A 12,979-nucleotide genomic window follows, 5' to 3' on the forward strand; every position below is an offset into this window, starting at 1 on the left:
GAGAGAATTAGATTTGGGTGAGTTATATTATTTCTGTGCAGGGTAATTACTGGATGCTTTATTTTTACACTGCAATATAGATCTCACTTTGAAGTAAATTCCCACCCAAATCTAATCTCTGCACAAGTTACATCTGCCCCATCTGCAGTGCACATGGTTTTGTCCATCTAAGAAGGATTTTGTCAGAAAGAGTGAACTAGAATAAGACCCTTAGTATCAAGGGCACTATAATATAGACTACAGCGGAAGAAAGGGATTCAGGAGTCATCATTTCAGATTATTTGAAGACAAGTAAGCAATGTATAAAAGCAATAAGGAAGGAAAGTCAGATGCATGGTTGCATAAGGAGAGTAGTCAGTAGCAGGCGAATATAAGTTATAATGCCACTGAAAAGGTCATTGTTACAGCCTAATCTAGAAGACTTTCAGGGTGACTCAGACCTGTTCGCTAGACTGCATATATTCACAGCCTAGCGGACAGGTAAATGAATGCCCCCATACCCCTGCAAGCGCAAATCTGCTCAATATCATGCAAGTGGATGTGTACGCATGCGCCGCACAGATGAAAAATCATTTGATGGGTGCTCACCATCAAATTATTTTTTTCTCCATTTGTGGATAAAAGTAAGTCTATACTTACATTTATCCTGGACAGAGATGGATGAAAAGGAGACAGGTGCTGATGCAATCTGATGTCAGCCTCCCGCTCCAAGCAAACATCAATATGCCTACTCTACAGGTTGTAAGCTCAGCTATTTTATGGGCATAATAGAATTATACTGAGCGCAATAACCTTGAATATAGTCCCAGCTGCTATCTCCAAGGGATACTCAACCCTTGGTGAATGGAAAGACAAAGAAAGAAAAAAATAGACAGCGCTATGGGACTATATTTAAAACATGAAACAAATTTTATTAATACAACACAGTTTACTTCATATAAAAATTCTGGTCATATATGACACAATATCACCGGCCGGTGTAAAATAAAAATAATTTATATCACTCTCCTTCTGACACCCAATGGTTAATTAATTTCAGGTAGTTCTGCACACATGAGCATATCAGTCAGTTCTCACAGTCCTTTTAGTGCAATCGGAACTGGGTTAATATTTATATTGAGACTTGATATAAACAACAATTTTTCTGCTCCTCAAAGCCCGTGCAGTTGCAGTTGTTAGTATAGCAGGTAATCAGCTGTTTTAAGCAGGAGCTTTGGTTAGTGCGTTAGTAGCATAGGAATAATAGTGCACGCGGTGCAGATCATATGTAGTAAGGATATACTTGCTCTTTTAAAGCTGGGTGGCACAGTCCCTTATGGCTACCAGGAGCGGGTCCCCGGCTGCTAGCGCTTCCCAAATAATACAGCCTTCTCTGGGATTCCTCGGCTCCGGTTTGTGGGTCTCCGGCCGTGATCCGTCGGTGCGTGATGACGTAACCTGATGACGCGTTTCTCCGCCTTGTCGGGTAATCGGCGGCTTCCTCAGATAGTTTACGCTACGTCCAGCCTCGCTTTTTATTTGTTGATAGCTCCTCCTATTGGGCATATACTTATAGCGTGTGTCCGGCATTTTTTGTGTTTTATAGATAAAGCTCTGTTTGTATTCTTGCTGGCTTTCAACCAAGCCTCGTTTTCATACTATTAGCTTCCTGGATACCAGGGCAACCAGCCAGACCTCGTTTTCAACCCCATTGGTGTCACATAAAGAACGCACATTATCGCACTTAATAAAAAAACATATATATATATATATAAAAAAGTTTTTTTCAATATAAAAGACTTAATATATAGACCTATTTCAATAGTCTAGATAAATCAAATGTCGCCACTTTCTTATTAATAATGCATATTACAAGAGGATTAGAGAGTAAAAAATAATAAATAATAAATACATATGAGAGTGTATCAAAATACATATCTGCATATAATTATATGTTAGAAACGGGAATAGGTATATGAATTAAAAGATAATAAAAAATAATGAATAAATACATATATATAAAGAAATAATAATAAACATAAACCTAGTAATAATGAAAAATAAAAAATATATATAAAAAAAAAAAAATTAAAAATAATAAAAATAATAATAGGAATAATAATCATGATAATAATAAATAAACATATAGATAAATTAATAAATAAATATTCAAAATTATGCAATCAATAATATAAATACCTCAAAATCTATATGAATACATAAAATAAACTATAATCTTATTTCCTATTAGATCTCATTAGGTTAAACTTTTTTATATATATATATATATATGTTTTTTTATTAAGTGCGATAATGTGCGTTCTTTATGTGACACCAATGGGGTTGAAAACGAGGTCTGGCTGGTTGCCCTGGTATCCAGGAAGCTAATAGTATGAAAACGAGGCTTGGTTGAAAGCCAGCAAGAATACAAACAGAGCTTTATCTATAAAACACAAAAAATGCCGGACACACGCTATAAGTATATGCCCAATAGGAGGAGCTATCAACAAATAAAAAGCGAGGCTGGACGTAGCGTAAACTATCTGAGGAAGCCGCCGATTACCCGACAAGGCGGAGAAACGCGTCATCAGGTTACGTCATCACGCACCGACGGATCACGGCCGGAGACCCACAAACCGGAGCCGAGGAATCCCAGAGAAGGCTGCATTATTTGGGAAGCGCTAGCAGCCGGGGACCCGCTCCTGGTAGCCATAAGGGACTGTGCCACCCAGCTTTAAAAGAGCAAGTATATCCTTACTACATATGATCTGCACCGCGTGCACTATTATTCCTATGCTACTAACGCACTAACCAAAGCTCCTGCTTAAAACAGCTGATTACCTGCTATACTAACAACTGCAACTGCACGGGCTTTGAGGAGCAGAAAAATTGTTGTTTATATCAAGTCTCAATATAAATATTAACCCAGTTCCGATTGCACTAAAAGGACTGTGAGAACTGACTGATATGCTCATGTGTGCAGAACTACCTGAAATTAATTAACCATTGGGTGTCAGAAGGAGAGTGATATAAATTATTTTTATTTTACACCGGCCGGTGATATTGTGTCATATATGACCAGAATTTTTATATGAAGTAAACTGTGTTGTATTAATAAAATTTGTTTCATGTTTTAAATATAGTCCCATAGCGCTGTCTATTTTTTTCTTTATTTTATGGGCATGCCCATAAAATAATGGGCGTTCACCTAACACCACCCATGCCCGCCCCCTTCTCACCCACCAATGAACAGATGGCCCAGCACGGGTGAGACATGCTGAATAAATTCGCTCCAGGGGTTTGCACATGTGCAGATTCGCACCTGCACAAACCTGACCATTGCACAGGGGAGTGCATTTGGTCCCCAGGGGGCAGCTCTGAATTTCCCCCCTTTGATCAGTTCTGGAGGTGGAGGATATATGTCCAGAAGGATATACACACATTAGCGTCAACACAAAGAAGAGCATCTAAAATGGTGCATGGCCTTCAGCACACAATTTACCAGAACAGACTAAAATGTATCGTTTTGGAAGGGAAAGGGGGGGGGGGGGAGATACACATCAAGAGTTTAACCAGGTCCAGGAGAGAGTAAAAGATGTATTAGAACATGAGTACATGCAATGAAACTGGAAGGAGATAGGTTTTAATGGAAATTCAAGGAAATATTACTTCACAGAAAGGGTAGTGGTTAAATGGAAAAGCCTCCCATGACAGGTGGTAGAGGCTAAGGCTGTAGATCAATTTCAACATGCTTGGGATAGGCATACGGAAATCCTTTTAAATACCTTAAGAATTAATAGGGTTGAAGGCAAGAGGACCCTTGGCAGACTAGATGGGCCAAGAGGTCCTTTTCTGTTTGCAAATTCTATGTTTCCATAAAATCTTTATCCAGGAGCTTACACAGCCATAAAGGAAGAAACTAAAGTTCATGCTAGTGTGTGGAAATAATGCCATGTATTATTGCCTGTAGTTACTATGAGAAGCTCTGCTAAACAATATAATGATAAATGAATATCTTGGGTCCATGTGGGAGGCAGTTTTAATTAGACTTTAGTACACTTTAGGCAGGCCCTCTTTTTAATGGCAATCCACTATCTGGAAAAAATCGAGCATTCCATTTAGTAATTCTGTATAATTACTCTACTGTTTTGATATATTTAAATTAATAAAATACAAATCTTCTTTTTGCTATAGCTGATCCAGAAGAAAATTAGACTTTGAGCAAAATCGATATACTGGGAGGAAGAATCCGTAATAATAATAATAATGATAACAAAAATATTAATATTAATAAAAAACTAAAAACAGCGCAATTATTTCATTAAAATAAATTGCATTGTTCAGTCATTCAAAAAAGATCTATTGTAAAAATGTTTAACTATAAATCCTGTCCCAGCTATCCTATGCATAAGTGTATAAGCTATGAGCCCTGGAATATATCATTATTGCATGAATAAGAATCCCATTAATAAGCTTGTTGGAGGTGGCAGGACCATCTTTTCCACTGAGCTAAGTGGGCTACAAGCATTGGGGCCCCAGAGCAGCCTCACACAGGGCGAGTCATAATAAAAACATTGCTTACGGCAATATGGTGCCGGCTGGCATCCCTCCTCCCTTCTCCTCCTCCCTTCTCCTCCTCCAGTGGTTACAGTGGAGCTCTGAGAGAGGAGCCACCACCACAATGATATTAATTGGAAAAACGTAACATCTAAAATGGCAAGAAGCAGTGGGTTCCTAAGCTTACTTAAAGACCAGTTTATCACACAAACGGTAGAAGCTCCAACTCTTAATAATGCATTATTGGATTTGGTATTAACAATTAACACAGATCTAGTCTCAAACACAAAAGTAATTGAACATCTAGGGAACAGTGATCACAATATGGTTTTATTGGAAATCAACTTCAGTAAATTACATCATAAAGGATCGGCAAAAATACTAAACCTCAGAAAAGCTAACTTTGAAATATTCAGAGAAGCCCTAAAATTGTGTGGGAAACTGTTTTTGAGGGGAAAAATGCTGAGGAAATGTCACCGGCGCGCACTCGCGCAATGCACCCCTGAGACCGAAGATGGCACTGAAGAGGGTCCTGAAGGCTGCCATGGATGCCGGGGGACATCAAGGGACCATCAGGTCACCACCAGGGGTCCAGGTAAGTATGAAAAAAATGCCAAAATCCAAAAAAATCCCTTATCCAAACTGCTCGTGGTCCCGAGCATTTCGCATAAAGGATACTCAACCTGTACTACTTTTTCCTTTAAACTTATCATAGATCAATATAAAATGAAATAATATATTTGTTTGTAATATATTGACAGTATTTAAAAATATAAGCTTTATTATAAATATCAGTGTTTGGTTTTCATTCTGCCTTTTCTTTGTACAATCAAGATTTTTTATTGCAGGTTTTTTTAATGAAATAATCAGAATTGGCCTGGAACAGTTATATTATTTTTTTTATCACGAAGATAAAATAAATGAAAATTAAAAAATTTCTATTCATAGTCACACAAGGCATTCTTCGTTATGTTGAACTTTAAAGCTACTGTAGGCTACTTATTAAAGCCAGTTCAGAACCATAGAACTTTTGAAATTAACATTACCTTTCCATTTATATAGTTTGCAATCTTAAAAGAGTTTCTTTAACTAATTTATTTTTTCTTACTGTTGCAGTCATTTAAAATATAAAAAACAAATTATGTTTAATGGTTATTTTGAGGCATTTTAATCTGCCATCCATTTGTCATAGTCACAGACCACATACAATTGCTGTGAATATAGCAGTCCGATAGTCACTAATCACCTACTGAATGTTGCATGGGAGAGCAAGTGACAGGCAGGTGATTTGCAATTAAAACCCTTCATAGCAGACACATCCTCTCTTCTCAATGACAAGCAGTCCACTGATGTTAGCATAGGAAGAGAGACGTTATCGTTCCCGATCACTAATTGGACACAGTAGAAAATATCATAGATATGATTAAATGGGAAATGTAACAGAGTGCGAATTTGGTAGATAATTTTTCTAACTTGAAAATTGTTAGTGATTGTTGCCAACTCATTTCTGAATGTAATACCCAACTTGGATGGTTCTAATGCTTGGATGTTTTGACCAGCCACAACCACTAGCAGTTTGAGCCAAAATGGCTCTACTCATCCTGATTCTTCAAAGTGCTAAAGTGCACATATATGTACAGATGGAGCCAGCCTCCCTCTTGCTAGGGAATCGCCAGATTGTCTCCGCTGGCGATCCACTGGCCAGAGGCACCTCTATTGTTTGGTGATTTTTTTTCTGGCATGGGATTTGTAGACTCATAACGTATTATATCTGGCAATTTGTATTCAAAAAGCTCAAAATATCAAGAATGTGACTTGTAGAAAATGTAAAAATAACAGTTTTCTGAGAATGTCTTTTGAGTTTGTGTTAACCCTAAAGAAATCCACGGAAATAAGCAACTTGCATCCCAATAAAGTTCCCATAGGTGTCATAATTGGTGTCAGCATAAAACATGGATGCCAAAATCAATGTTTCCTGCACAGGAAGAACTGAATGTATGATTAAGCTGACATTAAAAAGTGGCATGGATTTCTGAGGTGACCATATGGAATGATCTGATTTAGGAAAACTCTTTTTGGAAGCAAAAATGGAAAGCTTTCCAGAATACCGTAGATCAGTGGTGTCAAACTCAAATTCATCGGGGGCTGCATCAGCAGTTTGGTCACCCTCAAAGGGCCGCTGTATAATTATTTATTTATTTATTTATTAACAGTTTCTTATATAGCGCACACAGATTCCGCAGCGCTTTACAGAGCATAGTTATAATCAAAAACACATAACAAATTACAGTACAAGACAGTTTAGGACAAGCACATGGTTAATATGGATAGTTGCACCAGGGGACAGGACACTGACACAATCATCAGGGTGGCAGAGGTTTATATATTCTAAGAAAGGCACATGAGGAGAGAGGGCCCTGCTCGTGAGAGCTTACATTCTAAAGGGGAGGGATAGACAGACAGGGGTGACACAAAAGGTAAAGAAGTGAGCATAAACAGGTTGGGATGAGAGATGGTCAGGTTTTATGCAGGAGGGTGGGAAGATGACAGCTTAGTCTTTGATATTTTAAGTTTAAAAAGCGCTGGGTCATCCAAGAGTAGACAGCAGAGAGACAGTTGGTGATATGAGTGAGGATAGAGGGAGAGAGATCAGGAGAGGAGAGGTAGATTTCAGTGTTATCAGCATAGATGTGATAGTGGAAGTTGAGTGAGCACATAAGCTCACCCAGAGAGGATGTATAGAGAAAGAGGACACCTACTATCAATGGAAGAGCAGGAGAGGTGAGGTCATTAGAGGTACAGCTGGTCATTTTCCAAACAGACAGTGCAAGTACAAGCTTTAACAGTGATAGCAAAAGTTGTTTGCAGATGTAAAATGCTGATGTTATGGTTGAATTGCCAGATTAAGCAGCCAGGAGTAATATGTTGTGTGAATGAATTTAACTCACTCAAAGCAGACTTTGGTTTTCTCCGTTGTTATTTTGTCCTTCAGTTTCACTTCGGTTTAACGCTGGTATAACGCTGTAGTTATGAATCAGTTTTCCCACTTTAATAACGGCCCACTTCAATCTAGGCCCACAGCCTAACCGGCCACAGCCGTATGCAATGACTACTTAAGTACTCTAACAATGCATGAGTTCCCAATAATTGGAATCCACTCGTTTAGTCCCCACCCCCTACAACACATAGCAATAAAAGTGGCTTAGAAAAACAAAACTAGCATTCCAGGATTCTATATATCACCTAGAATAAAATAAATTCCTCCCTACACACAGGCTAGGTACTGTTGTAAAGTACACAGAGGAGATGTTTAGTGTTTTACCTAGAAGTACAAATCAATCCCACACAATAGATGTAATGCTCTGCAGTACAGAGGAGATGTTCAGTGTGTTAACCTAGAAGTACAAATCAATCCCACACAATAGATGTAATGCTCTGCAGTACAGAGGAGATGTTCAGTGTGTTACCTAGAAGAACAAATCAATCCCACACAATAGATGTAATGCTCTGCAGTACAGAGGAGATGTTCAGTGTGTTACCTGTTGGAGACAAGAGATGATGAGTCAGATGAATCTGGTATAACGCTGTAGTTATGAATCAGTTTTCCCACTTTAATAACGGCCCACTTCAATCTAGGCCCACAGCCTAACCGGCCACAGCCGTATGCAATGACTACTTAAGTATAATAATAATGCAATGACACCACAGGCTGCTCCCGCTGTATAATAATAATGCAATGACAGCACAGGCTGCTCCCGCTGTATAATATAACAATAGTAATGCCATGACACAAATTATTATACAGGGGGAGCAGCCTGTGGTGTCATTGCATTATTATTATACAGGGGGAGCAGCCTGTGGTGTCATGGCATTATTATTATTATTATACAGGGGGAGCAGCCTGTGGTGTCATGGCATAATGCCATGACACCACAGGCTGCTCCCCCTGTACAATAATAATGACACCACAGGCTGCTCCCCCTGTATAATATAAAAGTGATGCCATGACACCACCACCAGATATATTGTTTTTTTATGTAACTTACTGTATTTTATCCCTCAGGCTCCTTTACTGCTGCTGCGGCTCCAGTAATTTCAATTCCACTCTCTGCGCCGTGGCCTGTCCTGCTGCGGCCCCCCGACTCGGCCTGCCTTCCCTCCTCTCTGCAGACACGTGGGTGGGAGGCGTCATCGTCATGACGTCCCCACCCAGCGTCTGCCACTGCCACTATAAGAGGGAACAGGCTGCCGGGCCCTCCTCCACGTAGCCGTGGAGGCCGGCGGCCATGTTCCTGTGGCCGCAGACATCTTAAAAGACCACAGGAACATGGCCGCCGGCAGTGCAAAAAAAAACTCTCAAAAAAGAGAATAAAAGGCGAAGGCTGGCGGCGGTTGCGCGGGCCACATGACGAGGTCTGTCGGGCCGGATTTGGCCCGCGGGCCTTGTGTTTGACGCCCGTGCCGTAGATGAAAGAAATTCGATGCAAATGACACGCAATAAGCAAGCAATTCACGCTCTACACACAAACACACATATTTAGATGTATATTTGATTCATTTGGACAATTTATCAAAATAAATACATCATCCAACATATTTCATCCAACATATTTCAAATGCTGTTAGCAATTTTTTGCAAATGTGAAGTGATTAACTGTGTCCTTTTAAAACCTGAGCTTAAAATGTGGCAGCACAGTGTATCTAAAAGAAGTCACATGTTTAATCATCTGCCATCTTCATTACAGTTATTACTATGAAAAATGTATGTTCATTGAACTTTTTATTTAAAATGTCAGCATAAGACATTTGTTAAGATATAGCGAGAGTGGCTGTAATTTGAATTGTAAAACATAACTGGCATAGCCGCCGTAATGGTACTACAGTAGATCCAATTAAATGTTAATCAATGCAATCTCCCCAATGTAGCATAATGACATGCATGAAGGCGAGAAGAGACCAATCACATGAGGCTCATTCGCAGTGTATTCAAATAGTTTTGTTATACAGCCTGAGTCACATACATGCTTTTTATTTTGGGTGGTTATTATAAAAGAATTTTAAGAGACACTTGTCAACTTTATTCAGTGGAAGTAGCTATGTTGTTATCGTATCCAAATGTCAATATAATATTGAGGCATTGGGGGAAATTTACTAAGCAAAATAAGTCTAAAGAATTTGTATTTGTGTAGTAAAGTACACATTTTTTAGGTGTATTCGTATTTTGGCATTTACCATGCCAAAAATACACATATTCGTAGTCGTATTTATGGCACATTCATATTTGTATTTACAAATACGAATGTATACTCCATTGGAAAATACGAATAGGAATCACCATTAAAAAGTATGGTGGTAAACGGCCGTAATTGCCGGCAAAATACGCCAGGAAAATGCACTTCATTTTCCTGTCGTATTTAGCTTTAGCCTGCATGGAAGTGAGCAAGATGCAATGAAGTGAGCAAGCCCATAACTTGGTGAAACGCGTTTTCCGCATATTAATCACGGAGCTCTGCTCCATCAGACTTGGAACTTTTTTACAGCCTCCTAGTGTGACAGACTCACTGTCACGGTGTGGTGTGAAGCATACCTGGACTCTGGACTTGCCGGCTTCCGATCTTCACAGCTTCTTTCTGGGAAACCTGTGTCTCAGCTGCGGTTGCTGGCTCCAGCCAGTCACGATTCCTGGTGTCTGCCGTCGATCCTCCTTGCCGTCAGCCACCCACTGGCTGATGCTATGGCCAATGCGCTGTCTCCCCTCACTGCCGCCGGCAATGAAAAGGCTCCATTGGGGCATGGGAGGGCACCCTGCAGTGGGGTGCCACACTAACAGCCACTGGCAATCCTTTGATTATAGCCAGGACGAGCACAGTACGCAATCAGAGCTGTCAGCAACTGGTCCGGCTCCCTATCACGGATCAGACTACACACCGGGGAGCGTACTGCAATATTATTAGGACATTACACGCAGCAGCAGCCGGGACGACAGCGCACTTATAACTACACTGCTGGAAGACTCATTGGGCCCAATAGTATGCATCTCCAATTGCAATACAACTTGCAAATTCTGTACTGTCTGAAATAGTTGCCAGCCTTAATCCTGCCTTATCATAATGATCTATAAATAGGCATTTTTATTAAACACAGTACGGTGTATATAATTCAGTGCTAAAGTCTTACAGCATACCACAGTAACCAGACACTATACATTGTGTGAACAGGGGGGATGCAGTTTAAATCCCGGCGGTCGGGATCCCGGCGTTCAAAATCCCGATGCCGGAATCCCGAACGCTGAAATCCCGACACTTTCTCCCCCCCCGTGGGTGTCCATGACACCCTCGGAGGGAGAACAAATTAGTGTGCCGAGCATAGCGAGGCACCGGGCACGCTGCGTGGTGAGCGCAGCGAGCCCGCAAGGGGGGGGGCGATCCATGTCCCCCCCTTGTCGGGATTTCGGCGTTTGGGATTCCGGCGTCGGGATTTTGAACGCCGGGATCCCGACCGCCGGGATTTAAACTGCATCCCCCCTGTTCACTCAATGTATAGTGTCTGGTTACTGTGGTATGCTGTAAGACTTTAGCACTGACAGAGCACCGGGATCCCGACCGCCGGATTTTCATGCCGAATCCGAACAGGGAACCTCTGTACACCACTGCAATTCTTTGATAAGAAATACAACAGATTGTGCAATTCTCAGATACTGTGTCTCTTTCCCACTTTATCTCTCTCTTTCTGCTCCACTCTCTCTCATCCCCATGATTATCGCAGCAGCCTCCTGCAATGTTATATGACAACAGGGAGCTGCGGGCATTCTAACAGGGGAAAGCAGAAGGGTGCATCTACTGTATATTTATATTTCACATTCTCTCTCATCCCCGAATTGCGGTGTAACTCCTTGCAATGTTGTAAATACAACAGGGAATCACACTCGCCCTAACAGGGACAGTAGAAGAGTGTCTCTAAACTCATCACATTTAAATTGCCATTTTGTCTATGAATTGTAACTTGATATACTTTTTCTCCTTTGGCTGTCAAGGATATATGATCCTTAAAGTAGCAATTCAGCTCATAAATGGTATTTTCCAAGTCTGATGAGCAACTCCAAGTTTGAGAGAAGTACTATTAGACATCTCTCTATGATTAACATATTTTTTCTGGTTCCCAAAGCAATCTAGACATTGATACATAGACACTTGATACATAGACACTTGATTCTATTGCAAGCGATACCTGATACTTAGAAGGGAACTTGTATGACCGCCCACTTTTTTATGTGGGGGCTGGTTTACCTTCTCCTGTATACATTTTTTTGAATTGTTCGTTTGTGCATTAAATCTTATCTTAATACTAATAATACTAATAAAATTTAAAGTTACGTTTTAAATTAAACTCATATTACCACACTCAGTATGTCCCAAAAGAACCCCACCGAGAACCAAGAGTGCTCCAAAAAAGAGCTTTCTGTTTCTTCTTGTAAATCTATGTATCTCTCTAGCTCTGGGAGCACCACCAGGCACCACTAAAAAAACTAGTTAGGTGATTTACAGACCAACCTGTGAAATTAAATAGAAGTTTGGTCTTTATAAAATTACACCCCAAACTTTAGCACTTCCAGCTTTACTCAGGGGTGACACATCCTGTGCGGCTCCAGCAACCTAATACCCTCCTTGCCTGCATGGATCAGTCAGATCCGTGTAGGCTTCACTGTGTAATAAATAAATAAACAATAAATAAAAAAATGGCATGGGTTCCCCCCCCCCCCACCACGGATATAACCAGCACAATGCTCAAAGAGCCGGAGCTGGGTTTAAAAAATCAGGACAATTTTGCGTAGGGCTCCGCTGATTTTTTTAAACCAGCCCCAGGCTCCAGGGCCAGGTCTGGTTCCCAAAATATGGGGGACAAAATGAATAGGGGTCCCCCATTTTTAAGAACCAGCCCCAGGCCCAACCAGCCAGCAGGGCAATGTCACAGCCAGGGGACACTTATTATATAAGGTCCCGCGGCCAAAACATTAACCCTACCGACCAGTCAGCCAGGGTAGCAGGGGTTCTGCGAAAGTGGGGACCCCCCAAATGAAGGGGCCCCCTCCCTTCAGAACTTACCTGCCCAGTCTGAAGCCTGGTGCTGTCCCTGGTACCCCTGGGCTGTGGGTACTGGGCTGATAAATGGTGTAAAAATTTAAAAAGCCATTAGGTTTTGCTGTGAAATTATGAGTCCCAGCAAGCCTAGCACGCATACTGGGACTTGGAGAACCATAAGTCCCAGCATGCGGCCCATTAATGGGCTTGCTGGGACTCTTAGTTCCTCAGCAAAACCAAAAGTTAAATAAAAGCACACTGACACATGAAAAATAAAGCTTTATTACATACATAGCCCATACATACTGATACTTCCTATCTTGAGCCCGTAGCTAGGTTCCCGTCCATCGATCCTGGGGTCCGGT

Source organism: Crinia signifera, chromosome 7 (genome assembly GCF_055691185.1).
Source record: "Crinia signifera chromosome 7, ASM5569118v1, whole genome shotgun sequence".
Taxonomy (NCBI): domain Eukaryota; kingdom Metazoa; phylum Chordata; class Amphibia; order Anura; family Myobatrachidae; genus Crinia; species Crinia signifera.